The sequence below is a fragment of the Gasterosteus aculeatus genome, unplaced genomic scaffold (genome assembly GCF_964276395.1).
Source record: "Gasterosteus aculeatus unplaced genomic scaffold, fGasAcu3.hap1.1 HAP1_SCAFFOLD_28, whole genome shotgun sequence".
NCBI lineage: Eukaryota > Metazoa > Chordata > Actinopteri > Perciformes > Gasterosteidae > Gasterosteus > Gasterosteus aculeatus.
The window spans coordinates 247,501-255,000 of record NW_027554886.1 but is presented as its reverse complement, the minus strand read 5'-3'; positions in this window follow the sequence as shown (position 1 = coordinate 255,000).

Here is a 7,500-nt window from a genome sequence, read left to right as displayed (position 1 = left end):
CAGTGATGTCGGCTGGAACTTTTTTTTTCCGGTCCGCTCAAAATTCTCCAGGCATTTTCTGAGCTTTCCTTCACATAGTCCGACTTTTACTTAGTTTCTGACGGAGCCAAAAAAGTCCGGGTTTTTTTGCCCTCCTTATCGTCCCGACTGGAAACTTTAACTTCGTATTTTAAGTCAGAAAATTAAAGTCCTTTTCATCCAGGAGACCGACCCTTCCTGCAAAGCGTCCCAAATGGCCCTTTGTCGTCGGATATCTGTCGGGAAATACCGCTCCATGGAACTGTTTATTTCATCCATCCACTGCACCTGCTGTTCTGACATCAGCATCCGAGAATAGTGTCCCGTACTGGGACATGGTCTGGGTTCTGCCGCTCTCTGGAACTCTGTATTCATCCATGCGTTACACCTGCTGTTCTGACATCAGCATCCGAGAATAGTGTGCCGTTATGGGACATGGTCTGGGATCTCCTGCTCTATGGAACTGTTTACTTCATCCATCCACTGCACCTGCTGTTCTGCCATCAGTGTCCGACAATAGCGCTTCTTCATCGGATATCAGCCGGGATCTCACGCTCTCTGGAACTGTTTAATTCATCCATCCACTGCACCTGCTGTTCTGCCATCAGTGTCCGACAATAGCGCTTCTTCATCGGATATCAGCCGGGATCTCACGCTCTCTGGAACTGTTTAATTCATCCATCCACTGCACCTGCTGTTCTGCCATCAGTGTCCGACAATAGCGCTTCTTCATCGGATATCAGCCGGGATCTCACGCTCTCTGGAACTGTTTATTTCATCCACCGCACCTGCTGTTCTGCCATCAGTGTCCGACAACAGCGCTTCATCATCGGATAACTGCCGTGAAATACCGCTCTCTGGAACTGTTTATTTCATCCACCGCACCTGCTGTTCTGCCATCAGTGTCCGACAATAGCGCTTCTTCATCGGATATCAGCCGGGATCTCACGCTCTCTGGAACTGTTTATTTCATCCACCGCACCTGCTGTTCTGCCATCAGTGTCCGACAACAGCGCTTCATCATCGGATAACTGCCGTGAAATACCGCTCTCTGGAACTGTTTATTTCATCCACCGCACCTGCTGTTCTGCCATCAGTGTCCGACAATAGCGCTTCTTCATCGGATATCAGCCGGGATCTCACGCTCTCTGGAACTGTTTATTTCATCCACCGCACCTGCTGTTCTGCCATCAGTGTCCGACAACAGCGCTTCATCATCGGATAGCTGCCGTGAAATACCGCTCTCTGGATCTGCTCTGTTCTGGCAGGTAATCAGGGAGATTTTAAGTAGATGAGTGTCCGGGAATAGTGCACTGCACTCGGGCAGGTCACGCCGCGTAACCCGCCCCGTATCCCGGTTCCCGAACCCGCTTTTCCGCCCAAAGTTGTCCGAAGATGCTTAGGCCCAGCTGGGGAACGCTCCCCACGAAGCCCGGGTCTCAGCCCTGGAGCCCTGTGTTTCCGAAAACCAGGTTTCTGAAATCTGCGACCTGGTGGCCCAGTGATGTCAGCTGGAACTTTTTTTTTCCGGTCCGCTCAAAATTCTCCAGGGGATTTTAGGGCTTTGCGCCACATATTCCGACTTTTACTTAGTTTCTGACGGAGCCAAAAAAGTCCGGGTTTTTTTGCCCTCCTTATCGTCCCGACTGGAAACTTTAACTTTTTTTTTAAGTCAGAAAATTAAAGTCTTTTTCATCCAGGAGACCGACCCTTCCTTCAAAGCGTCCCAAGTGGTCCTTCGTCATCGGATATCTGTCGGGAAATACCGCTCCATGGAACTGTTTATTTCATCCATCCGCTGCACCTGCTGTTCTGCCATCAGTGTCCGACAATAGCGCTTCTTCATCGGATATCTGCCGGGATCTCACGCTCTCTGGAACTGTTTATTTCATCCATCCACTGCACCTGCTGTTCTGACATCAGCATCCGAGAATAGTGTCCCGTACTGGGACATGGTCTGGGATATCCCGCTCTCTGGAACTATGTTCTGATTATTTCCTTCATCCACTGCACCTGCTGTTCTGACATCAGCATCCGAGAATAGTGTCCCGTACTGGGACATGGTCTGGCATATCCCGCTCTCTGGAACTGTGTATTCATCCATCCACTGCACCTGCTGTTCTGCCATCAGTGTCCGTGAACAGTGCTTCTTCATGGGATATCAGCCGGGATCTCACGCTCTCTGGAACTGTTTATTTCATCCACCGCACCTGCTGTTCTGCCATCAGTGTCCGACAACAGCGCTTCATCATCGGATAGCTGCCGTGAAATACCGCTCTCTGGATCTGCTCTGTTCTGGCAGGTAATCAGGGAGATTTTAAGTAGATGAGTGTCCGGGAATAGTGGGCCGTTCTGGGACTTGGTCTGGGATATCCCGCTCTCTGGAACTATGTTCTGTTTATTTCCTTCATCCAGTGCACCTGCTGTTCTGCCATCAGTGTCCGACAATAGCGCGCCGTTCTGGGACTTGGTCTGGGATATCCCGCTCTCTGGAACTATGTTCTGTTTATTTCCTTCATCCAGTGCACCTGCTGTTCTGCCATCAGTGTCCGACAATAGCGCTTCATCATCGGATATCTGTCGTGAAATACCGCTCTCTGGAACTGTGTATTAGTCCGTCCGCTGCACCTGCTGTTCTGACATCAGCATCCGAGAATAGTGCGCCGTTCTGGGACATGGTCTGGTCTCTGCCGCTCTCTGGAACTCTGTATTCATCCATGCGTTACACCTGCTGTTCTGACATCAGCATCCGAGAATAGTGTCCCGTACAGGGACATGGTCTGGTCTCTGCCGCTCTCTGGAACTCTGTATTCATCCATGCGTTACACCTGCTGTTCTGACATCAGCATCCGAGAATGGTGTGCCGTTCTGGGACATGGTCTGGGATCTCCCGCTGTCTGGAACTGTGTGTTCATCCATCCACTGCACCTGCTGTTCTGACATCAGCATCCGAGAATAGTGTCCCGTACTGGGACATGGTCAGGGATCTCCCGCTGTCTGGAACTGTGTGTTCATCCATACGTTACACCTGCTGTTCTGACATCAGCATCCGAGAATAGTGGGCCGTTCTGGGACATGGTCTGGGATATCACGCTGTCTGGAACTGTGTGTTCATCCGTCCACTGCACCTGCTGTTCTGCCATCAGCATCCGAGAATAGTGCCCCGTACTGGGACATCAGCCAGGACGCACCGCCGTCATCTCGTTCGTTCGCTCAGTCATCCATCCACGAAAGCTACCGATCAGCCACAGTGCCCGGAATGATGCCTCCTGCCGGGGCAGCGTCCGCTTGCTCCCCGACAGCCAGTTCTGCATGAGGCTCCGGTTCTTCCACCCCCGCCACTGTCCGAGGGTGTCCGAAAATACTGAGGTCTGAGTCGGATCCGAACCGCACAAACGCCGGTCTTCACGACTGGAGGCCTATGTTTCTAAAAACCGGGTTTCAGGAATCTGCGACCTGGTGGCCCAGTGATGTCGGCTGGAACTTTTTTTTTCCGGTCCGCTCAAAATTCTCCAGGCATTTTCTGAGCTTTCCTTCACATAGTCCGACTTTTACTTAGTTTCTGACGGAGCCAAAAAAGTCCGGGTTTTTTTGCCCTCCTTATCGTCCCGACTGGAAACTTTAACTCCGTATTTTAAGTCAGAAAATTAAAGTTCTTTTCATCCAGGAGACCGACCCTTCCTTCAAAGTGTCCCATACAGTGCTTCGTCATCGGACATCGGCCGGGATCTCCCGCTCTCTGGAACTGTGTATTCATCCATGCGGTACACCTGCTGTTCTGCCATCACTGTCCGGGAATAGTGTGTCGTTCTGGGTCATGGTCTGGGTTCTGCCGCTCTCTGGAACTCTTTATTCATCCATGCGGTACACCTGCTGTTCTGCCATCACTGTCCGGGAATAGTGTGTCGTTCTGGGTCATGGTCTGGGATATCACGCTCTCTGGAACTCTTTATTCATCCATGCGGTACACCTGCCGTTCTGCCATCACTGTCCGGGAACAGTGTGCCGTTCTGGGACTTGGTCTGGTCTCTGCCGCTCTCTGGAGCTCTGTATTCATCCATGCGGTACACCTGCTCTTCTGCCATCACTGTCCGGGAATAGTGTGTCGTTCTGGGACTTGGTCTGGGTTCTGCCGCTCTCTGGAACTCTTTATTCATCCATGGGGTACACCTGCTGGTCTGCCATCACTGTCCGGGAACAGTGTGCCGTTCTGGGTCATGGTCTGGGTTCTGCCGCTCTCTGGAGCTCTTTATTCATCCATGCGGTACACCTGCTGTTCTGACATCAGCATCCGAGAATAGTGTGCCGTTCTGGGACTTGGTCTGGTCTCTGCCGCTCTCTGGAACTCTGTATTCATCCATGCGGTACACCTGCTGTTCTGCCATCACTGTCCGGGAATAGTGTGTCGTTCTGGGACTTGGTCTGGTCTCTGCCGCTCTCTGGAGCTCTTTATTCATCCATGGGGTACACCTGCTGGTCTGCCATCACTGTCCGGGAACAGTGTGCCGTTCTGGGTCATGGTCTGGGATATCACGCTCTCTGGAACTCTTTATTCATCCATCATGTACACCTGCTGGTCTGCCATCACTGTCCGGGAACAGTGTGCGGTTCTGGGACTTGGTCTGGTCTCTGCCGCTCTCTGGAGCTCTTTATTCATCCATGCGGTACACCTGCTGTTCTGCCATCACTGTCCGGGAATAGTGTGTCGTTCTGGGACTTGGTCTGGGATATCACGCTCTCTGGAACTCTTTATTCATCCATCATGTACACCTGCTGGTCTGCCATCACTGTCCGGGAACAGTGTGCGGTTCTGGGACTTGGTCTGGTCTCTGCCGCTCTCTGGAACTCTTTATTCATCCATGCGGTACACCTGCTGTTCTGCCATCACTGTCCGGGAACAGTGTGCCGTTCTGGGTCATGGTCTGGGATATCACGCTCTCTGGAACTCTTTATTCATCCATCATGTACACCTGCTGGTCTGCCATCACTGTCCGGGAATAGTGTACCGTTCTGGGACTTGGTCTGGTCTCTGCCGCTCTCTGGAACTCTTTATTCATCCATGCGGTACACCTGCTGTTCTGCCATCACTGTCCGGGAATAGTGTGTCGTTCTGGGTCATGGTCTGGTCTCTGCCGCTCTCTGGAACTCTTTATTCATCCATGCGGTACACCTGCTGTTCTGCCATCACTGTCCGGGAACAGTGTGCCGTTCTGGGTCATGGTCTGGGATATCACGCTCTCTGGAACTCTTTATTCATCCATCATGTACACCTGCTGGTCTGCCATCACTGTCCGGGAATAGTGTACCGTTCTGGGACTTGGTCTGGTCTCTGCCGCTCTCTGGAACTCTTTATTCATCCATGCGGTACACCTGCTGTTCTGCCATCACTGTCCGGGAATAGTGTGTCGTTCTGGGTCATGGTCTGGTCTCTGCCGCTCTCTGGAACTCTTTATTCATCCATGCGGTACACCTGCTGGTCTGCCATCACTGTCCGGGAACAGTGTGTCGTTCTGGGACTTGGTCTGGGTTCTGCCGCTCTCTGGAGCTGTTTATTCATCCATGGGGTACACCTGCTGTTCTGCCATCACTTTCCGGGAATAGTGTGTCGTTCTGGGACTTGGTCTGGTCTCTGCCGCTCTCTGGAGCTCTTTATTCATCCATCCACTGCACCTGCTGTTCTGCCATCACTGTCCGGGAATAGTGTGTCGTTCTGGGACTTGGTCTGGTCTCTGCCGCTCTCTGGAGCTCTTTATTCATCCATGCGGTACACCTGCTGTTCTGCCATCACTGTCCGGGAACAGTGTGCCGTTCTGGGTCATGGTCTGGTCTCTGCCGCTCTCTGGAACTCTTTATTCATCCATGGGGTACACCTGCTGGTCTGCCATCACTGTCCGGGAACAGTGTGCCGTTCTGGGTCATGGTCTGGTCTCTGCCGCTCTCTGGAACTCTTTATTCATCCATGGGGTACACCTGCTGGTCTGCCATCACTGTCCGGGAACAGTGTGCCGTTCTGGGTCATGGTCTGGTCTCTGCCGCTCTCTGGAACTCTTTATTCATCCATGGGGTACACCTGCTGGTCTGCCATCACTGTCCGGGAACAGTGTGCCGTTCTGGGTCATGGTCTGGTCTCTGCCGCTCTCTGGAACTCTTTATTCATCCATGGGGTACACCTGCTGGTCTGCCATCACTGTCCGGGAACAGTGTGCCGTTCTGGGTCATGGTCTGGTCTCTGCCGCTCTCTGGAGCTGTTATTTTCCTCCATGCGGTACACCCACTGCTCTGCCATCACTGTCCGAAAATAGTGCTCCGAAATCGGGTAAGTCGCGCGGGGAGCCACCCCTGTATCTCGGCTCCAGGAGCGTCTTTCCGCCCGGGGCCTGGCCCACTATGCTTAGGTCCAGCTGGGGAACGCTCCCCCCGAAGCTCGGGGCCCTGTCCTGGAGATCTCTGTTTCCGAAAACCAGGTTTCTGAAATCTGCGACCTGGTGGCCCAGTGATGTGAGCTAAAAAAAAATTTATCGAAGCGATCTAAAAAAGCCCAGGCATTTTCTGGGCTTTCCTTCACATATTCCGACTTTTACTTAGTTTCTGACGGAGCCAAAAAAGTCCGGGTTTTTTTCGCTCCACATAGTCCCGACTGGAAACTTTAACTTTTTTTTTTTTCCATTATTTCACCCGCGGAGGTCCGCAAACACCTCCAGGGGCCCACAACGGCCGAATTAAGCCAGGAAAAAGACACCAGAACCCGGATCTCTCTACCAGACACCCCCAGAGCCCGGAACACGGACCCAAACACCTCCAGAGGCCCACAACGGCCGAATTGAACCCGGAAAAAGACGCCAGAACCCGGATCTCTTTACCAGACACCCCCAGAGCCCGGAACACGGACCCAAACACCTCCAGAGGCCCACAACGGCCGAATTGGACCCGGAAAAAGACGCCAGAACCCGGATCTCTTTACCAGACACCCCCAGAGCCCGGAACTCGGACCCAAACACCTCCAGAGGCCCACAACGACCGAATTAAGTCCGGAAAAAGGCGCCAGAACCCGGATCTCTTTACCAGACACCCCCAGAGCCAGGATGAGCTCCACAAACACCTCCAGAGGCCCACAACGGCCGAATTGGACCCGGAAAAAGACGCCAGAACCCGGATCTCTTTACCAGACACCCCCAGAGCCCGGATGAGCTCCACAAACACCTCCAGAGGCCCACAACGGCCGAATTGGACCCGGAAAAAGACGCCAGAACCCGGATCTCTTTACCAGACACCCCCAGAGCCCGGAACACGGACCCAAACACCTCCAGAGGCCCACAACGGCCGAATTGAACCCGGAAAAAGACGCCAGAACCCGGATCTCTTTACCAGACACCCCCAGAGCCCGGAACTCGGACCCAAACACCTCCAGAGGCCCACAACGGCCGAATTGGACCCGGAAAAAGACGCCAGAACCCGGATCTCTTTACCAGACACCCCCAGAGC